Source organism: Cydia fagiglandana, chromosome 23 (assembly GCF_963556715.1).
Source record: "Cydia fagiglandana chromosome 23, ilCydFagi1.1, whole genome shotgun sequence".
NCBI lineage: Eukaryota > Metazoa > Arthropoda > Insecta > Lepidoptera > Tortricidae > Cydia > Cydia fagiglandana.
In genome coordinates, this window is record NC_085954.1 from 2636089 (window position 1) to 2657366 (window position 21278).

Below are 21278 nucleotides of genomic sequence, written 5' to 3' on the forward strand. Positions count from 1 at the left end.
TACATATATACAACAGCTTGCAGCATAGATTATTTAAAAATATGAAATACTATGTTTTTATTCAACTATTATCATCATTGGCTTGTAAGTTTGAATATGATTCGTTGGACTGTATGGATTGGACTCTAATAATTTTGAAAATAACCCTTTACCTACCTATTATACCTAGACGACTAATTCGTAGTCATTGTTAGATAATTTTCTCAAAAATATTTAGAATAGAATAGAATAGAATAGAATAGAATAGAATAGAATAGAATAGTTTTTATTCGTAAACACACAGACAACAGACATACATAGAAAAAACATAGTGAAAAATAAAGTGTCACGAAATGGTCCCATCTCAGCATGTTGCTGGCGACTTCCAGCGCTGATCTTCCGATTAGACCATCAAGTGAGAAATAATCACGGAAGGTAACAGACAAAAAAATAAGTAAAGAAACATAAAATAAACCGAAAAATAGATTACACACATTTTACACAGCTAATACAAAAAAGAGATGAATTAAGTACACAGATTAACCGATCGAACTTGTACAATCCGGTCGGGTCACATCGTGGCGCGGCATTAAGCGCGCATAACTAGCGCCAGCGGTAGCTACACGAAATTAAATTCGATGACAGATTTGACAAACAATAAAGTGAGTGAATCTAATATAATATTATGTAAAATCTCAATCAGTTTTAACTTTTTAGTCATGAAAACAATGTTACAAAGTTGGCTAAAATACATAAACAAAAACAACACCAAAGTTAAACAAATAGAAACATAATGAAAATGACACAGATAAAAAGGATGGCGTGTCGGGAATGGTGTCGACTCCTATGCGGAAGGAACAAGAACATTGTGGTAAGTAACAAAATTTACAATACAATACAACAATAGCAAGAGTCTTGACTACAGGCAGCTGGTTTCTAATCTGCAGGTTTCCTGGTTAAGCTGGTGATTGAGCATATACTGTTTGAGCTTTGTTTTAAAACTATATATACTTTGCAGGTTTCTCACTGGGGGCGGAATGTTGTTCCAACAGCGGGACGCAGAATATTTAAAGCTTCCTCGGAAAGCGGCTGAGGCATGACGCGGCGTCAACAGATGAATCCCACAATCACGGCGTTCGCGGAGCTTGATGCAAGATAGCTTGTTGAAGAGATATGAAGGAGTTTTATAGTTCAGTACGCCAAAGAGCAAACAAGCCAAGTGTAGTTTACGGCGGTGTTGCATTTTGAGGATGCTATGGCTATTCAGATATGGGGTCACGTGAGCTCTCAACGGAATATCGAAACAGAAGCGAGCACAGGCATTTTGAACACGCTGTATGAGTCGTTTAGTTTTTGCAAGAAGTCTTGGCCCAAACACAACATCCACGTAGTTCAGCTTTGATAGGACGAGTGATTCAATTAATTGAATGCGCAAGTTTTCACTTAAATATGGCCGAATTTTATATAGTACCTTAAGTTTATAAAAGCAACTCCTAATTGTCTCAGCGGTATGTTTCTCATATCGTAGTCCGCAGTACATTATGAGACCTAAGTTACGCGCCTCATACACCCTCTCAACTGGTTTGTTCATTAGCAGAACATCCACTGAAATGCTGGCACCGGCCAGTTGCTGCTTGCTGCCAAACACAAGGTATTTTGTTTTGCTAGGGTTAAGTAGTAGGCAGTTTTGTGTAGCCCATCCAGCAATTCTGGTGAGATCTTCATTTAGTTTCCCTATGGTACTGTTGATATCGGCGGGCTTACATGATATATATACTTGTATGTCATCTGCGTAGATGTGGTATTTGCAATGCGTGATGTGAGATGTAATATCTGCAGAATATAATATAAACAGGAGCGGGCCAATCACGGATCCTTGCGGAACTCCTCTAGTTAGCTCGGCTTTCTCAGAAAAAAGTGAAGAACCATCACTGAGATGCACTTTTACAATTTGCGATCGGTTAGACAGATAGCTGGCAAACCACATTACAGTTTTATGGTCAAAACCATAGTAGCTCAACTTCGATAATAGCAGGTTAATATTCAAACAATCGAATGCCCTCGAAAAATCGAGGAGTACTAAAAGTGTGCACATTCCCTTGTCTTGAGCATCCAAAATGTTATCAGTGACATCCAATAGAGCAGTCATTGTACTACGTCCTTTGCGGAAACCTGATTGGACATCTGGCAAAATATTGTTTTTTTCTAGGTAGGTGGTTAACTGTGAGCAGACAACTTTTTCTAATATTTTAGATAGGCAGGGTAGTATGCTTATGGGCCTAAGGTCTTTAGGCATGGTTGGGTTTGATACTTTAGGCAAGGGGTTTACTAATGCTAACTTCCAGATATCTGGAAAGGTGGATGTAACAATAGAGGTATTAATTAGGCTTGTAATGATCTCAATTGTGTATGGGAAAGTTAAGATAAGCATATTCAAATTTATCCCATCAAAACCCTCGGCGTTAGATTTTAGACATTTAATTATTTTGATAATCTGGCTAGAATTAATAGTATCTAAGTGGAAAACAGAGTCATTGTGCTTATGGAACTCGAAATAAGTTAGCTGTGATATAGTGACACCTGTAGTTCCCGGCAGCTCTAGAAAATGTATATTTAAGATATCGGGGTTATTGAAAAAAGTAGGTAATTCTTTATCCTTTTTAGGCAAGACTGCTGATTTTAAGTTTTTCCATAAAGTTTTAGGTTCTTTTATTTTATTATTTATATTTTGTTTGAAATATGCAACTTTTTCAAAATATAAAGCTTTATTTACAACAGATTTAAGATCTTTGTAGTATTTCTTTTTAACATCACTCTGGTTTTTGTGGAAGTCTGCCGCAGCACTGTCACGCAGCCTCATCATATGTTTGATGGTGTCAGTAATCCAGGGGTAGGATTGTGTTGTAACTAGGGACGTCTTTACAGGGGCATGTACATTAAATAGACTAAGTACTTGTTGATTAAAAGCATTAATCATGTCATTTACATTTTCAAGATTTGATATTAAGTCCCATCTCACGCACCGCAAGTCCACATCTAAATCTTTGTCGCAGATATTTTTAAAAGGCCTATAGGTAATGTGGTAAGGTTTTAGTTTCTCGCGCTTAATATTAAAATTACAGACAACAAGACAATGACCATACAGTGAACCCACATGATCCATGTGAATGCTAGCAGCCCGCAAGTCAGAGCAGACAACGTCGATCAGCGTCTGGCTGGTGTCAGTGAAATGCGTAGGCTGTACAGTACTTGTTATGAAGTTATTGAACTGAGTGGTTTTTGTGTCGGTGCCATTCAATAAGTTAACATTGAAGTCACCAAGTATAATTAGATTATCGTAGCCACGGATTGCACTAACTGAGTCAGTTAAGGCATCAAAAAATAATTGCAGATCCATCCAAGGTGGTCGGTATGCCGTTCCGATTACCAACTTCTTTCCGTTGAGAGTAAAAGTGATCCACATCTGCTCCACCAGCTTATGCAACGGGTCAACGGGATGAGGTCAGGTCCGAGCTTTGAGATTACGCTTAATATAAAAGCCTACGCCTCCACCGCGCGACCGGTCGCCCTGCGGTCTAGGAATATGCCGGAAACTATATCCAGGAAGTGTCGGCGCCCGCCCTTCTTCTCCCGCCCTTAACCATGATTCGTTGATCGCCAACACATCAACATCCTGCCGAGTAGCAGCCGCTATGAAATTGTCATGATTTGTGCCAAGAGAACCTGCATTGTACAAACCTATTTTAAGTGTTTTATTTACTATTATAGTTATATAGATATACCTCAGACCAGACAGACCACCAGACAGATGACGTAACTTTAACAAAATGTATAACAGTAACAGAACCAGTGTCGCATAGATACCAGAGCCTGCAGATTATAAACAACTTTATAATTATATAAATGCTAAAAATTAGTGAAATAAACAAACAGACATTGCCGTCCCATAGTGTAATGACAAAACAATATATGCTACATACGCCCGCCCAGACCTCAAACGGTGCTGACTCCAAAAACACGATGCAGGTCTGCGTCAGAGCGAATGGAGAAAGCTGGCTTTCCCTCGCCTTGTCGGGCATAGATTCGGCCTCGCCTTGTCCACGAGAACCTCCACTGATGTTCCCTGCACAGCTCTCGAACTTTGTGGAACAAGAGGCGGTTCGTACGTGTGAGGCGCTCGTTGACGAAAACGCGACGCGGGGGGCCTGGCAGGTTGTCAACAGAGAAGGTGAAATTTCGCCGAACGCGGGCGGCCTGCAGCAGTTCGTCCCGCAGCTGCCGCCGCGCCAGCCTAACGACGACGCGACGCGGCCGGCCTCCGGCCTCACTGTCGGCCCCTTCCCCGGTCCGGCCCACCGCCCCGACTCGCTCGGCGAACACCACGTCGCGCTGCTCCAAGGCGACACCCAACCTGGCCGCGAGGACGGTGACCGTGTGGACAACGCTTTCTCCCTTCGCCTCAGGAACGTGGCCAATGTCAAGGTCAGAGAGCAACGCGTCCTGGTCGCGGTCATTCAACTCTAGCTGAAGGCGTGCCACCGTCTGCTGCAGCTCTTCCGCTGCTCCTGGCTGCAATCTGCCATCCAGCTCGCCGCTGGCGGAGTCCACAGGCCGCTCCTCCAAGCGCCTGACCTTCTCCTCCAGGACATCTAGTCGGCCAGTGAGACCACCGAGGAGATCGTTGAAGCGCGCCACCTCTTGGCGCAGGCCCACAACTTCGTCGCGCACAGATCCGAAATCCGCGCGTAGCAAGCGCAGCTGCTCAGCGACATCATGCTGTTGCTCCAGCCCCGCATCATCCTCGACGGCCCCACTCGGCTTCACCGGCGTATTGTCGGAGTTGTCACGCCGAGGGGTCGTCGCTTTGCACGCTGGGCACGCCCATGTACTCGCGACGCGCGCATTCTGACCCATGCCCACACAAGCCTTGTGGTAGGTCATCCCGCAGCCGCATTTAGCGACACCTGTCGCTCCAAGGGGTTTACCACAAGCCGCAGCGCAGACAACCATTTCTCTCACTGTTGTGATTGCGATCGTAAGACTTTTAAAAAGTTCCCACGGGAGCCGCTAGATGGCGCTAATATTAAAACAAGTGTCTATAATTTATATCAAAAATATAAGTAAATAGTCCGAACTAAGGTGGTGTTATTAAAAGATACAAATGAATGCCACAGTACCAATTGTATATACGTAAGGAAATAAAATATAAAAGTTTAGCGATCAGCCGAATAAATTGTCTTAATTGGCACCTACCCACCACACATAAAAAATCACATAGTAAACAATCGCTATTAATTCCACTATCACAGGCGCGCGCTGGCCGCGCACACTAACACAACTTAAGGGAGCAGAGATGCACACACCGATAACTGCGGAAGCAGATAAATCTCACGAATACTATTTATAAGCTAAGGAAGTACCGCGAGTGTGACAGTGTGTGTTACCGTCCGTGACGTCACCCGTGACGTGACGTGACGTATTTCAATTTATACTTACTGCCCAAATATTGAGCCACCCTGTATCCCTGGTCAAAATAGAGATACCAAACTGTCACAGCCTTCAAAAACTTTCCAACACCGATTTCAAACTACACAAATATTTACCGCGCGTGCCCAGAGCCGATTACACATATCCCCAACTTCCTACAACTCCCATACCCTCAGTCCTAAGCAAACTGAGACCATCGAAACCAAAACAGCTTAACAACCATCCATTTCATACTCACTTATACCCTTTTAAAAAACCAAGCTAATTTTCAAAGTAGTTTCCGAAACGGCGTATAATCAATGTGACTGTATGAGAGATAGGAGCTTTTGGAAGTAAAGTGAGTAAATCCGTTCCCTTTCAAATGAAGTCATCCAACCAATCAGGAGAGTCTATTCAGCGAGTGTCTTTTATTTAAAACAATACGGTAAGGTCTTGGTTACACTGGAGGGAAGACAGAAGGGTTTACTGCCGTATTCGAACTTCAAGATATAAACTAATAAGATATGAACTAATAATATATTACTCTACAGCTAATAGAGCAAAACTAATACCATACTCATTTTGATAGTTTATTATTGTAAAATTAAATTAAGGCATGTCACATTTATATTTTAATAATTTTGAATGAAATTGAATTGAATTGTATAAACAAGTCTTGTCTGAGCAACCATAATGAGCTAATTAATTAGTGGAAACTGTTTTGGCTTATGTAATATTTAATTGTAATTATCTATATGTGTTATTTTTCGCTGTTTGTTTCCCATCATCAATAAAAAAAAAAGATATTCACAAGTGACGACACGTACTAGATCCATTCTAGATACGTTATAGTTTAGATATCAACTAGTTCTCTTTTGCAGCGCAATTCGGGCAACCAATGTTACTTTTAAATACGTTAGATAGAGTAAGATATTTATTAGATGTGAATTGTATCTAAGTCATATCCTGTGAAAATCGTTCAAGAGTATATCCAGAATCGCGCAAATGTCAAATTTGACAGGTTAGATCTTAAACATATCGTTATCGTATCTTGGTGATGTCTAAAAGATATCTAATAGATGTCTATTTCAAAATCCGAATCGGGCCCTTAGATAGTTTTTAGGGTTCCGTACCCAAAGGGTAAAACGGGACCCTATTACTAAGACTTCGCTGTCCGTCCGTCCGTCCGTCCGTCCGTCCGTCCGTCGGTCTGTCACCAGGCTGTATCTCACGAACCGTGATAGCTAGACAGTTGAAATTTTCATAGATGATGTATTTCTGTTGCCGCTATAACAACAAATAATAAAAACAGAATAAAATAAAGATTTAAATGGGGCTCCCATACAACAAACGTGATTTTTGACCAAAGTTAAGCAACGTCGGGAGTGGTCAGTACTTGGATGGGTGACCGTTTTTTTTTGCTTTTTTTTCGTTTTTTTTTTTGCATTATGGTACGGAACCCTTCATGCGCGAGTCCGACTCGCACTTGCCCGGTTTTTTTTAATAGGCTTTTCTTTCCGAACGGATTCTACATGTACCTATTTTTACCCGACTACGGCAACGCAAAAGGAGGGTTATGATTTTGACCGGTATGTATGTAGGTATGTATGTATGTATGTATGTTCATCTGTTCCCTCATAACTTCTAAAGTACTTATTATAATTTAACAAACGATGTGTCAATCGAATCGTCTTAATCGTCCGCTGGTTATAGGCTATATGGCGTCACAAAAAAAGAACACTGCGCCCTCTAGAGGACATAAAGTCACGAACCAAAAAACTAAAATTAAGTAATGATGATGTGTTATACATCATTGGAAAGAGCTCAAATAGCACATTTCAAATATATAAATATTGTTAGCTTTTGCACCCGGCTTTGCTTGCATGCGCCAGATAAAACATTAATTTATCGGTTAGGTGATTCGAACTATGAACCAAAGAATATAATACTCACTAGGAGAAGAACGGTAACTCCATACAAAAAAATGTCCCCAACCGTTTATACGTTTATACTACTGGCGCCCTCAATGTGTACCAATGGAACTAAAGTTGACAACCGGCTTAGCCTGGCGGGTATTGGTATTATAGGTATATAGTAATTATGTTGATAAACATATTTGTTATCTTCATATCACGGAATATATGAAAGATGCAAATATTACCCCTTGTTTGTGGTATTATCTATTGATTTAAATAAAAGGCATATTTATGTTTATAACATTGTATTATGTTTTACATATAGAAATATACACTGAGAATTAAACCCTGACAACTTAATAAAAATAGACATTAATAAAGCGCATTCACAAAGTTTTCAGTATTATACAAATAACATTAGGCATGCCTACCTATTACACTTTACACACAGATACACTACACTTTACACACGGCATTTTACACAGATTTCTAACTTGTATTAATTCATACATTTCTTCACGGTTAATTAATACGCTTTCCAGATGCGTTATGACTCGGTTCCTTCTGAACCCACTAAAGCTGTATAAATTTCACTCTGGCTGCTTCAACAGCCGTTGCTCCGCATTTAGCACATTTTCTATGTGCATTGCTGTAATCTATGTAGGTACAGACTTACAGTCTTAAGTGGTTGTACCGCTACGTTGTATTTATTATTTACAGATTTAATAAATAAAATTTTCGTTATGAACTTTAACCACAGCAGTTGGACAGAGTCATTGACAAATATTTTTTTTTATTATGGTGGGTAGATGTACCTACCCTCCATATATTTTATGAATATTGATAAAGACAGTTGGAAGCAAATATTCATTATAAAACTTAATCGCGTGTAATTAAGTTTTAAGCGTTTTAAGTCCCGTTTTATGATTAATTATGTATAAAATTCGTGATAATTTAAATCAGAGTTGGGAGCAATGTTGCTGTAGAAAAATGTTTTTATTTTTATTACTCGCAACTTTTTCTCGGAGGCCAACGCACACATAGAAGCTTCAGGCGCACACATGCGCAATTATTTGGGGACATAACTTTCTTAGGAAGTGAACAGGCCTTGCTATGAACCTACAAGCGCTCTGGATTCTATCCGCGTGTTACGCGACTACGGCGATACAAGAAGGTTTTTGCAAAAGAAATTTGTATGGCCGCTATACATGGTGTTTTATTAATGTGCTGCAACATTTTATAACGTGAATAGGTATAGAAGTCCTGATCAGCCAAAATGTATGAAACAGTCAATTTTTTTACAAGATACGTACGCGTTCCAAAGCCGGGCGCCTTCGGCGCCCTCATACCAAAAGAGTCGGGCGTAGTCCGACATACGCGTTCCAAAGCTGGGCGCCTTCGGCGCCCTCATACTAAATGTGTCGGGCGTAGCCTGACGTACGCGTTCCAAAGCCGGGCGCCTTCGGCACCCTCATACTAAAAGAGTCGGACGGAGCCCGACGTACGCGTTGCAAAGCTGGGCGCCTTCGGCGCCCTCACACTAAAAGTGTCGGGCATAGCCCGACGTATGCGTTCCAGAGCCGGGCGCCTTCGGCGCCCCCATACTAAAAGAGTCGGGCGTAGCCCGACATACGCGTTCCAAAGCCGGGCGCCTTCGGCGCCCTCATACCAAAAGTGTCGAGCGTAACCCGACGTACGCGTTCCAAAGCCGGGCGCCTTCGGCGCCCTCATACTAAAAGACTCGGGCGTAGCCCGACGTACGCGTTCCAGAGCCGGGCGCCTTCGGCGCCCTCAAACTAAAAGTGTCGGGCGTAGCCCGACGTACGCGTTCCAAAGCCGGGCGCCTTCGGCGCCCCCATACTAAAAGTGTCGGGCGTAGCCCGACGTACGCGTTCCAAAGCCGGGCGCCTTCGGGGCCCTCATACTAAAAGAGTCGGGCGTAGCCCGACATACGCGTTCCAAAGCCGGGCGCCTTCGGCGCCCTCACACTAAAAGTGTCGGGCGTAGCCCGACGTACGCGTTCCAGAGCCGGGCGCCTTCGGCGCCCCCATACTAAAAGAGTCGGGCGTAGCCCGACATACGCGTTCCAAAGCCGGGCGCCTTCGGCGCCCTCATACCAAAAGTGTCGAGCGTAACACGACGTACGCGTTCCAAAGCCGGGCGCCTTCGACGCCCTCATACTAAAAGACTCAGGCGTAGCCCGACGTACGCGTTCCAGAGCCGGGCGCCTTCGGCGCCCTCATACTAAAAGAGTCGGGCGTAGCCCGACATACGCGTTCCAAAGCCGGGCGCCTTCGGCGCCCTCAAACTAAAAGTGTCGGGCGTAGCCCGACGTACGCGTTCCAAAGCCGGGCGCCTTCGGGGCCCTCATACTAAAAGTGTCGGGTGTAGCCCGACGTACGCGTTCCAAAGCCGGGCGCCTTCGGCGCCCTCATACTAAAAGTGTCGGGCGTAGCCCGACGTACGCGTTCCAAAGCCGGGCGCCTTCGGGGCACTCATACTAAAAGAGTCGGGCGTAGCCCGACATACACGTTCCAAAGCCGGGCGCCTTCGGCGCCCTCACACTAAAAGTGTCGGGCATAGCCCGACGTATGCGTTCCAGAGCCGGGCGCCTTCGGCGCCCCCATACTAAAAGAGTCGGGCGTAGCCCGACATACGCGTTCCAAAGCCGGGCGCCTTCGGCGCCCTCATACCAAAAGTGTCGAGCGTAACCCGACGTACGCGTTCCAAAGCCGGGCGCCTTCGGCGCCCTCATACTAAAAGACTCGGGCGTAGCCCGACGTACGCGTTCCAGAGCCGGGCGCCTTCGGCGCCCTCATACTAAAAGAGTCGGACGTAGCCCGACGTACGCGTTCCAAAACCGGGCGCCTTCGGCGCCCTCATACTAAAAGTGTCGGGCGTAGCCCGACGTACGCGTTCCAAAGACTGCCGCTATCGGCGCCCTCATAGGCACTAAAGGAGTCGGGCGTAGCCCGATATAGGCGGCGCTCTGCGTGTATTTCCTTACTGAGGACGCCCTCGCAAAAGTAATATAAAGTGACTTCAAAAAGTTAGGAACGAAATCATGATCCCAAAATTAATTAAATAAAAATAAGTTCAAAAACTAAAACCCGACTACTGCGAATCGCGCTCTAAAAAGTATGAAACAAGATAGAATTCTTATCTAAAATTATCAAGCAGAAAATATTGTATATGTTACCATTTTTTTTATATAAAAATACAACGTAATATAATTTACTGATTTTTTTATATATTTACAGAGATTCAGAGGATAGCCGTGGTCGTATGCCACATTACTTTTAAGTTTATAATCGTGGCATACGACCACGGCGATCCTCTGAATCTCTGTAAATATATTAAAAATTCAGTAAATTATATTACGGTGTATTTTTATATAAAAAAAATGGTAACATATACAATATTTTCTGCTTGATAATTTTAGATAAGAATTCTATCTTGTTTCATACTTTTTAGAGCGCGATTCGCAGTAGTCGGGTTTTAGTTTTTGAACTTATTTTTATTAATTTTACAGACACTACTTAATCTCACCAAAAACATTTTCATGTAAAATGTTGCCAAGATGAGAATATCGCTTTGACTGTCAAAAATGTATCAGATCAGTTGTAGAGCCGTGCTTCTTATTTCTACACGCCTCTTTACAAAATCTACACCTTTGTCAAAATATGTCGCTCGGTCGTTTCGTTAAAGCAGGCCACTGACGAGCCTTCCAAATGGATGCCGTTACAATGGATTCATCCAAATGGACGGCATCTTAATATTAAACATTGTACGTTTTTGACATTCACGGACCGATTTTGGATTGCAGCCACGCTATTTAGACTGTTGGAAGGCTCGTCAGTGGCCACCTTAAGGTCATGGGCGTAAGGTGAAAAATGTACTTATTATTACTGTTCATTACTTTTTACCCGACTACGGCAACGCAAAAGGAGGGTTATGATTTTGACCGGTATGTATGTGGGATGGGCGTAAGGTGAAAAATGTACTTATTATTACTGTTCATTACTTTTTACCCGACTACGGCAACGCAAAAGGAGGGTTATGATTTTGACCGGTATGTATGTGGGTATGTATGTATGTATGTATGTTCATCTGTTCCCTCATAACTTCTAAAGTACTTATTATAATTTAACAAACGATGTGTCAATCGAATCGTCTTAATCGTCCGCTGGTTATAGGCTATATGGCGTCACAAAAAAAAGAACACTGCGCCCTCTAGAGGTCATAAAGTCACGAACCAAAAAACTAAAATTAAGTAATGATGATGTGTTATACATCATTGGAAAGAGCTCAAATAGCACATTTCAAATATATAAATATTGTTAGCTTTTGCACCTGGCTTTGCTTGCATGCGCCAGATAAAACATTAATTTATCGGTTAGGTGATTCGAACTATGAACCTACAAGCGCTCTGGATTCTATCCGCGTGTTACGCGACTACGGCGATACAAGAAGGTTTTTGCAAAAGAAATTTGTTTGGCCGCTATACATGGTGTTTTATTAATGTGCTGCAACATTTTATAACGTGAATAGGTATAGAAGTCCTGATCAGCCAAAATGTATGAAACAGTCAATTTTTTTACAAGATACGTACGCGTTCCAAAGCCGGGCGCCTTCGGCGCCCTCATACCAAAAGAGTCGGGCGTAGCCCGACATACGCGTTCCAAAGCTGGGCGCCTTCGGCGCCCTCATACTAAATGTGTCGGGCGTAGCCTGACGTACGCGTTCCAAAGCCGGGCGCCTTCGGCACCCTCATACTAAAAGAGTCGGACGGAGCCCGACGTACGCGTTGCAAAGCTGGGCGCCTTCGGCGCCCTCATACTAAAAGTGTCGGGCGCAGCCCGACGTACGCGTTCCAAAGCCGGGCGCCTTCGGCGCCCTCATACTAAAAGAGTCGGACGGAGCCCGACGTACGCGTTGCAAAGCTGGGCGCCTTCGGCGCCCTCACACTAAAAGTGTCGGGCGTAGCCCGACGTACGCGTTCCAAAGCCGGGCGCCTTCGGCGCCCTCATACTAAAAGAGTCGGGCGTAGCCCGACATACGCGTTCCAAAGCCGGGCGCCTTCGGCGCCCTCAAACTAAAAGTGTCGGGCGTAGCCCGACGTCCGCGTTCCAAAGCCGGGCGCCTTCGGGGCCCTCATACTAAAAGTGTCGGGCGTAGCCCGACGTACGCGTTCCAAAGCCGGGCGCCTTCGGCGCCCCCATACTAAAAGTGTCGGGCGTAGCCCGACGTACGCGTTCCAAAGCCGGGCGCCTTCGGCGCCCTCACACTAAAAGTGTCGGGCGTAGCCCGACGTACGCGTTCCAGAGCCGGGCGCCTTCGGCGCCCCCATACTAAAAGAGTCGGGCGTAGCCCGACATACGCGTTCCAAAGCCGGGCGCCTTCGGCGCCCTCATACCAAAAGTGTCGAGCGTAACCCGACGTACGCGTTCCAAAGCCAGGCGCCTTCGGCGCCCTCATACTAAAAGTGTCGGGCGTAGCCCGACGTACGCGTTCCAAAGTTCAAAAACTAAAACCCGACTACTGCGAATCGCGCTCTAAAATGTATGAAACAAGATAGAATTCTTATCTAAAATTATCAAGCAGAAAATATTGTATATGTTACCATTTTTTTTATATAAAAATACAACGTAATATAATTTACTGAATTTTTTATATATTTACAGAGATTCAGAGGATAGCCGTGGTCATCGTGGTATAGGTCGTGGTTAAAAATTCAGTAAATTATATTACGGTGTATTTTTATATTAAAAAAATGGTAACATTTTTCTGCTTGATAATTTTAGATAAGAATTCTATCTTGTTTCATACTTTTTAGAGCGCGATTCGCAGTAGTCGGGTTTTAGTTTTTGAACTTATTTTTATCTATTTAGTATTCCTATTTATTGGATTTTTATACTCTGTCATCATCATCATCATCATCTCAGCCGCTTGGACCTCCATACGTGCCGATTGGAAGCGACCCGCATCCAGCGTCTTCCGGCGACCTTAACAAGGTCGTCTGTCCATCTTGTGGGTGGACGTCCTACGCTGCGCTTGCTAGTCCGTGGACTTTTCGACCCCATCGGCCACTGTGTCCCACTTATATTGCCACTTATACTGTGTACGTAATTGTAATTATTTTAATGTAATATGGATCATTTGTTATCTTCAATAAAGAATTGAATGTGAATATGAATATTATACAAAAGTTCTTGTAGTAACGATTATCTGTGCTCACCACACAATAAAGCTGCGTGTGCGTGACGTGCACGTGCGCGTGCGGCGTTGTAGTATACAGATCCTTATGAGAGATGGCACACCGCTTGCGTGACGTGTGCGTGTGCAGCTCCAACATTTTAGCGCACGCACACGCGCACGTCACGCACACGCATCGGCTCGGCCTTAAATTGGAATTTGAACCCAGAACTAGGTTTCATAGGGTCACTACTCACTAGGCCAGAACGGTCGTCAAATCTTGGAGATACGAAAGGACCCTGCAAAAGGGTCAAATCAGTTTCTTTTTCCGAACTGTCATAACGATTTTGTTACTATGGAATTTATATGAAACTAGCATGCGACGTCCCAATCAAATTACCTACTCTTTGTAGTTTTATATGGGTTTTAAAATTTAAATTGTGTCTAAAAATAACTGCCGTCTACGTTTCTCTAATATTCTTCAGATGCTTTATTTCATTCATACATATAATCACGCCTATTTCCCGGAGGGGTAGGCAGACCACGGATTTCCACTTACTAAGATCCCGACATACCTCTTTCGCTTCCTTCACTTTCATAACATTCCTCATACACGCTATATATAAATAATTTATTTTAAATACAGTCATATTACCCAAATGTTACCCTCCCACCCTGTATACACTGGCCCTTCCGCAGTAATTCACGCTTAATGAAACAATTCTTAACTCGAACGAACCGTTTCATTCGCGAGGCATTTGTTTTTGTTAAGATTAGCCTTAACAAAGTTTGGTTACTGTGAAAACTTTGCCCTTTTATCTTTTCAAATGAAAATGTATTTCCTTTTCCCCCTGTATAACGAGCTAAGTCTTTTTTCTTTTAATGGATATAATGGAGCTTGCACACATGCTGGCGAGCTTTTTCTATGGTTCCGTACCAAAAGGGTTGTAGGATCGTATAACTAAGACGCTGTTCGTCTGTCCGTCTATCTGTCACTAGGTTGTATCTCATGAACCGTGATAGCTAGGCAGTTGAAATTTTCACAGATAATGTATTTCTGTGGCCGCTATAACAACAAATACTAAAAACAAAATAAAATAAATATTTAAGCGGGGCTCACATATAGCAAACGTGAATTTTTTTGCCGTTTATTGCGTAATGGCACGGATCCCTGGTTTACTAATATGTGGCCGAAAATTGTATGGCAAATTATCACTTCCCAAACTATTTTTCCCATAGTATCATTTGGCAAAACTATCAGATGGCAAACCAATGTTTCGCATATATAAAATGTCGCAAATGATTATTTACAATATTATTGTATGGCAAAATATTTAGTTGGTCATGTTTCAAAATGTCTTTTATTGTTATGTCTAATGTATTGATAGGCATAAATTATTTTTCGCCTAATATTGTGATGCATACTACTAAATACCCTAATAATATAGTACTCAACTACTCATGGTACAAATTACAGTAGCATTTTATTTCGTTACGTAGGTAGTTTTTTCGAGATGTGCAGTTCAATGATGGAGGTAGTAATTTTGTTTACTACATTTCTGGCAACAGTTTGTTTTCGTGGGGTCGCAATTCTTACCTAACCTAACCCACTTTTCTGGCAACAGTTCGTTTTCTTGGGGGTCGCAGTTCTAACCTAACCTAACCCACCTTTCAGGCAACAGTTTGTTTTCGTGGGGTCGCAGTTCTGACCTAACCTAACCCAATTTTCTGGCAACAGCTCGTTTTCTTGGGGGTTGCTGTTCTAACCTAACCTAACCCACTTTTCTGGCAACAGTTCGTTTTCTTGGGGGTTGCAGTTCTAATCTAACCTAACCCACTTTTCTGGCAACAGTTCGTTTTCTTGGGGGTGGCAGTTCTAACCTAACCTAACCCACCTTTCAGGCAACAGTTTGTTTTCGTAGGGTCGCAGTTCTAACCTAACCTAACCCACTTTTCTGCCAACAGTTCGTTTTCTTGGGGGTCGCAGTTCTAATCTAACCTAACCCACCTTTCAGGCAACAGTTTGTTTTCGTGGGGACGCAGTTCTAACCTAACCTAAGCCACTTTTCTGGCAACAGTTCGTTTTCTTCGGGGTTGCAGTTCTAACCTAACCTAACCCACTTTTCTGGCAACAGTTCGTTTTCTTGGGGGTCGCAGTTCTAACCTAACCCACCTTTCAGGCAACAGTTTGTTTTCGTGGGGTCGCAGTTCTAACCTAACCCACTTTTCTGGCAACAGTTCGTTTTCTCGGGGGTCGCAGTTCTAACCTAACCTAACCCACCTTTCAGGTAACAGTTTGTTTTCGTGGGGTCGCAGTTCTAACCTAACCTAACCCACTTTTCTGGCAACAGTTTGTTTTCGTGGGATCGCAGTTCTAACCTAACCTAACCCACTTTTCTGGCAACAGTTCGTTTTCTCGGGGGTCGCAGTTCTAACCTAACCCACCTTTGAGGCAACAGTTTGTTTTCGTGGGGTCGCAGTTCTAACCTAACCTAACCCACTTTTCTGGCAACAGTTCGTTTTCTTGGGGATTGCAGTCATCTAACCTAAAACATGTTGGTACAGTCATCAAATCTATTAGCGTAGAGGCACCCGTCCATGGAAATATGTAGATACGTTTGTTAAAAAAAAAGCCACCAACAGGTCAAATAGCCATCAAAATATATTATGAAAAGTAAGTATAAATAAAGCAAACGTTTTTTGACAATTAAGAGTTAGCTAAGTTGAAACATTTGCTCAGTGACTATTTGTCTTAATGAATTTTGGTAAAATTAACATCTACTAAATAAAATTGTGATCAAATAAAAAGTATGCAAAGTTTCAATTTTGGCAAACGTTATGTAACAATAAATAGTTAGGTATAATAAAACAGTTGCTTAGTGACTATTTTTCTAAATAAATCGTGGTAAAATGAACATCTGCTAAATAAAATTGTGGTCAAATAAAAAATATGCTAAATAATAATATGCTAAGCATTGGTTTGCCAACTAAAAGTACTGCAATAAGTTGGTTGGGAAGTGAAATTAGGCGAAAAATATTTCGGCGAGATGGCAGTACACCCGGATCCCTTAGTGCGCGAATCCGACTCGCATTTCGCTGGTTTTTTTACCCGACTACGGCAACGCAAAAGGAGGGTTATGATTTTGACCGGTATGTATGTGGGTATGTATGTATGTATGTATGTTCATCTGTTCCCTCATAACTTCTAAAGTACTTATTATAATTTAACAAACGATGTGTCATTCGAATCGTCTTAATCGTCCGCTGGTTATAGGCTATATGGCGTCACAAAGAAATGAACACGGCGCCCTCTAGAGGTCATAAAGTCACGAACCAAAAAAATAAAATTAAGTAACGATGACGTGTTATACATCATTTGAAAGAGCTCAAATAGCACATTTCAAATATATAAATATTGTTAGCTTTTGCACCCGGTTTTGCTTGCATGCACCATATAAAACATTAATTTATCGGTTAGGTAATTCGAACTATGAATGTACAAGCGCTCTGAATTCTATCCGCGTGTTACGCGACTACGGCGATACAAGAAGGTTTTTGCAAAAGAAATTTGTTTGGCCGCTATACCTACATGGTGTTTTTTTAATGTCCTGCAACATTTTATAACGTGAATAGGTATAGAAGTCCTGACCAGCCAAAATGTATGAAACAGTCAATTTTTTTACAAGATACGTACGCGTTCCGAAGACGGGCGCCTTCGGCGCCCTCGTACTAATAGTGTCGGGCGTAGCCCGACGTACGCGTTCCAAAGCCGGGCGCCCTCGGCGCCCTCATACTATAAGAGTCGGGCGGAGCCCGACGTACGCGTTCCACAGCCGGGCGCCTTCGGCGCCCTCATACTAAAAGAGTCGGGCGTAGCCCGACGTACGCGTTCCGAAGCCGGGCGCCTTCGGCGCCCTCATACTGAAAGTGTCGGGCGTAGACCGACGTACGCGTTCCAAAGCTGGGCGCCTTCAGCGCCCTCATACTAAAAGTGTCGGGCGTAGACCGACGTACGCGTTCCGAAGCCGGGCGCCTTCGGCGCCCTCATACTAAAAGAGTCGGGCGTAGCCCGACGTACGCGTTCCGAAGCCGGGCGCCTTCGGCGCCCTCAAACTAAAAGAGTCGGGCGTAGCCCGACGTATGCGTTCCAAAGCTGGGCGCCTTCGGCGCCCTCATACTAAAAGAATCGGGCGTAGCCCGACGTACGCGTTTCAAAGCCGGGCGCCTTCGGCCCCTCATACTAAAAGTGTCGGGCGTAGCCCGACGACGTACGCGTTCCAATGCCGGGCGCCTTCGGCGCCCTCATACTATAAGTGTCGGGCGTGGCCCGACGTACGCGTTGCAATGCCGGGCGCCTTCGGCGCCCTCATACTAAAAGAGTCGGGCGGAGCCCGACGTACGCGTTCCAAAGCCGGGCGCCTTCGGCGCCCTCATACTAAAAGTGTCGGGCGTAGCCCGACGTACGTGTTCCAATGCCGGGCGCCGAAGGCGCCCTCATACTAAAAGTCGGGCGGAGCCCGACGTACGCGTTCCAAAGCCGGGCGCCTTCGGCGCCCTCATACTAAAAGAGTCGGGCGTAGCGAAATCATGACCCCAAAATTAATTAAATAAAAAATAAGTTCAAAAACTAAAACCCGACTACTGCAAATCGCGCTCTAAAAAGTATGAAACAAGATAGAATTCTTATCTGAAATTATCAAGCAGGAAATATTTTAAATGTTACCATTTTTTTTATATAAAAAATACAACGTAATATAATTTACTAAATTTTTATATATTTACAGAGGTTCAGAGGATCGCCGTGGTCGTATGCCACGATTATAAACTTAAAAGTAATATGATAATTTCAGATAATAATTCTATCTTGTTTCATAGGTACTTTTTAGAGCGCGATTTGCAGTAGTCGGGTTTTAGTTTTTGAACTTATTTTTTTTTTCTTTTAATGGATATAATGGAGTTCACAAGCTTTTATTAAGGGCCTCCTAGCTTAATCGTGTAGGTAGTGACCCTGCTTACGAAGTAGGAGGTCTCGGGTTCGAAACCCGGTACGGGCATTTATTTTGTATATTTATAGATTTACATGCGGTGGTGGCCGAGTGGATATGACACCCGACTTTCAATCTGGAGGTCGCGCGTTCAAATCCTGGCTCGTACCAATGGGTTTTTCGGAACTGATGTACGAAATATCATTTGATATTTACCACTAGCTTTTCGGTGAAGGAAAACATCGTGAGGAAACCTGCATACATCTGCGAAGAAATTCAAAGGTGTATGTGAAGTCCCCAATCCGCATTGGGCTAGCGTGGGGACTATAGCCCAAACCCTCTCATGCTTGAGAGGAGGCCTGTGCCCAGCAGTGGGACGTATATAGGCTAAATTATATTATATATACATTTAAACGAGCAATTCTTGATTATTTTTACTTATTAGTACCTATATTTCGGGGATCTCGATAACAGCTCTAACGATTTCGATGAAATTTGCTATATGGGGGTATTCAGGGCCGAAAACTCGATCTAAATAAGTCTTATCTCTGGGAAAACGCGCATTTTTGAGTTTTTATATATTTTCCGAGCAAAGTTCGGTCTCCCAGATATTAATCTCTAATACAGGAAAGGACCACAAAATATGTCAATTTTGATACATTTGTCGCGAACATATCGCGAACCGGCTAATAGTTGCCAGCGTCATGGGGTAGATGGCGCTCGCAGTCACGTTTAAGTTAAAATAACCGCTTCTAGGTTATTGTGATTTTTTGGGGAGACAAGAGGGTAGACGCCGAACGAGAGGGATAATGTGAGGTTATGTGCGAACAAATCTACGGAGGGAGAGAATTTTGCTTTTGGATCAATTCAACGAGTTTCTTATGGTGTTATTAGATTAATGATGTGTCTCTTGTAAATTGTGAACAACGTATATCAGTAATCAGAGTGAACAGTGATCCGAGGGAATTGTTGATGGCTAATATGAACTTATGGTAAACTAGTGTGAGGAATGGGGTCGCTATAAGGGGAGGTTTGGAGGCGACTACGAAGTTCAGGAAACCAGGTGGATAATCAGGTGAAACTAATTTTATATGTAGGTAATAAAGTAGGACACCAGCAATGAGTGAATCGTCATCTCACTAACGTCCAGGCCTCATATAGGTATGTCGTATGATTACATATCGTTGACCAATCTCAGTAAAGGCATCATCTCATTCGATAGGTTAACAACTGTGGTGAGCTTGACGACATGGTGGAGGAGCTGGGATAATTTATGCACATGCATAATCATCATCAAAAGTAACATATGAAAAGTCAATTTATGTAATTATGCACGTACAACTTAAGAGTTAATTTTTTTTTGTTTGTTCAGATCAATTTAATGTTTTTTTTTCAGGCATGAAATGAAGCCCATATTTATGTAATCCTATTTTTGCAAAAAGGCGTTAAGCTGGCGAATATGTTTGTGTTTCACCGGAGCACATATGCAATTAAGTGCATACATTTTATTGAACATTCTTGCTCTTTGATATACAAGAGATTGCAAATGTCAGTAAATATATATAGTTTAAAAAAAAATAGGTATCTAAACACAAATTTTCCTTGGTATATTATTTAAATGCAATAATATAGTTTCAAAAATTCTTCTTGTAATACAAAATACTAAAAAGCGCGCTTTAATCTTTGAAAGCAGTGTGTTAATTAATCAGTCCTATAGAGTGCAAATTTGGAGTTGATTCCTCATGTTAAGCAGTAGAATGGAATTCCAAGTGATGGTTTTGAATGATAAAAATATTTGAAAGCATTAAGTTGTATATTTAACGTTTTACAGCAAGTATTTGTCACTGGTTGATGTGATAAAAATGTTTGTGTCACCAGGGCAGCAAAGTTTGTTTTTAACCGACGTGCCTTGAAACCGTCGCAACGCTCAGTATTCCAACATTTCTATGTTATAAGAATGAGAGAGTGGCAAAGATTGTACAATATTGGTATGTTTACTATAAATTCTGTCAGAGAGGTGTTTGTAACCAGTTTTGAAACACTAGCTTAGTAACACTACCTTCAACAAGAGCGATGGAACTGCTTAGGTCTCAGATTTCATTACTTTGAAACCAACCATTACGTACATTTCTTATTGAACATGTCTAAAAACGTGGGGGACGAAATGGACATTCAACTCAAGTTTTAACGCCCTAAGCAGTAGAAACTTTACACGTATCAGTAATAATCCAATAGAAACTGAAATACATATATGTCATGTATCAAAGAAAAGGTGAAGAAGCCAATATTTGATAAAAATAACTTGATTCTTTCTCAAAGTTGTGAATAATCTCATTGTTCTCTTAAATATCATATGATTGGTACCGTTACCATACCCGCTCATGCCTAACAAGTTTAAGTTGAACAGGAGGTTTAATCGTAATCTATATTTAGGTGTCTGTTATGATTATGTTCACAAGAACATGGTTTCATTTTGATATTTATTATGTATGATGATGTAGTTGACAAGTTGCTTTACTTGTTTAGATTAAGTTACCTGACCAATCTTTGATAAAATCATGCACTAATAAAAATTTACGACATTTTGGATGAAATAACAGTCTTAAATGATTCACGGTTAAGGGAAAGGTAATCACGGTTCATATCCCGGTCGATATAAATACATTTTGAATTAAAGTTTGCTGGTCGATTTGTGAACCAGCATGGATCCTCTCAAACAACGACTTTATCACCTGAG

The 21278-nt window shown here is 42.6% G+C and overlaps 1 long non-coding RNA gene across 1 annotated transcript; it reads left to right on the forward strand.

Annotated features, from left to right (window-relative positions):
* The first annotated feature begins 268 nt into the window (after positions 1–268).
* Positions 269–1362, forward strand: LOC134675802 (uncharacterized). The gene is made up of 2 exons (XR_010099797.1): positions 269–850; positions 998–1362. It is a non-coding gene; the product is annotated as an uncharacterized LOC134675802 (long non-coding RNA).
* The last annotated feature ends 19916 nt before the right edge of the window (positions 1363–21278 follow it).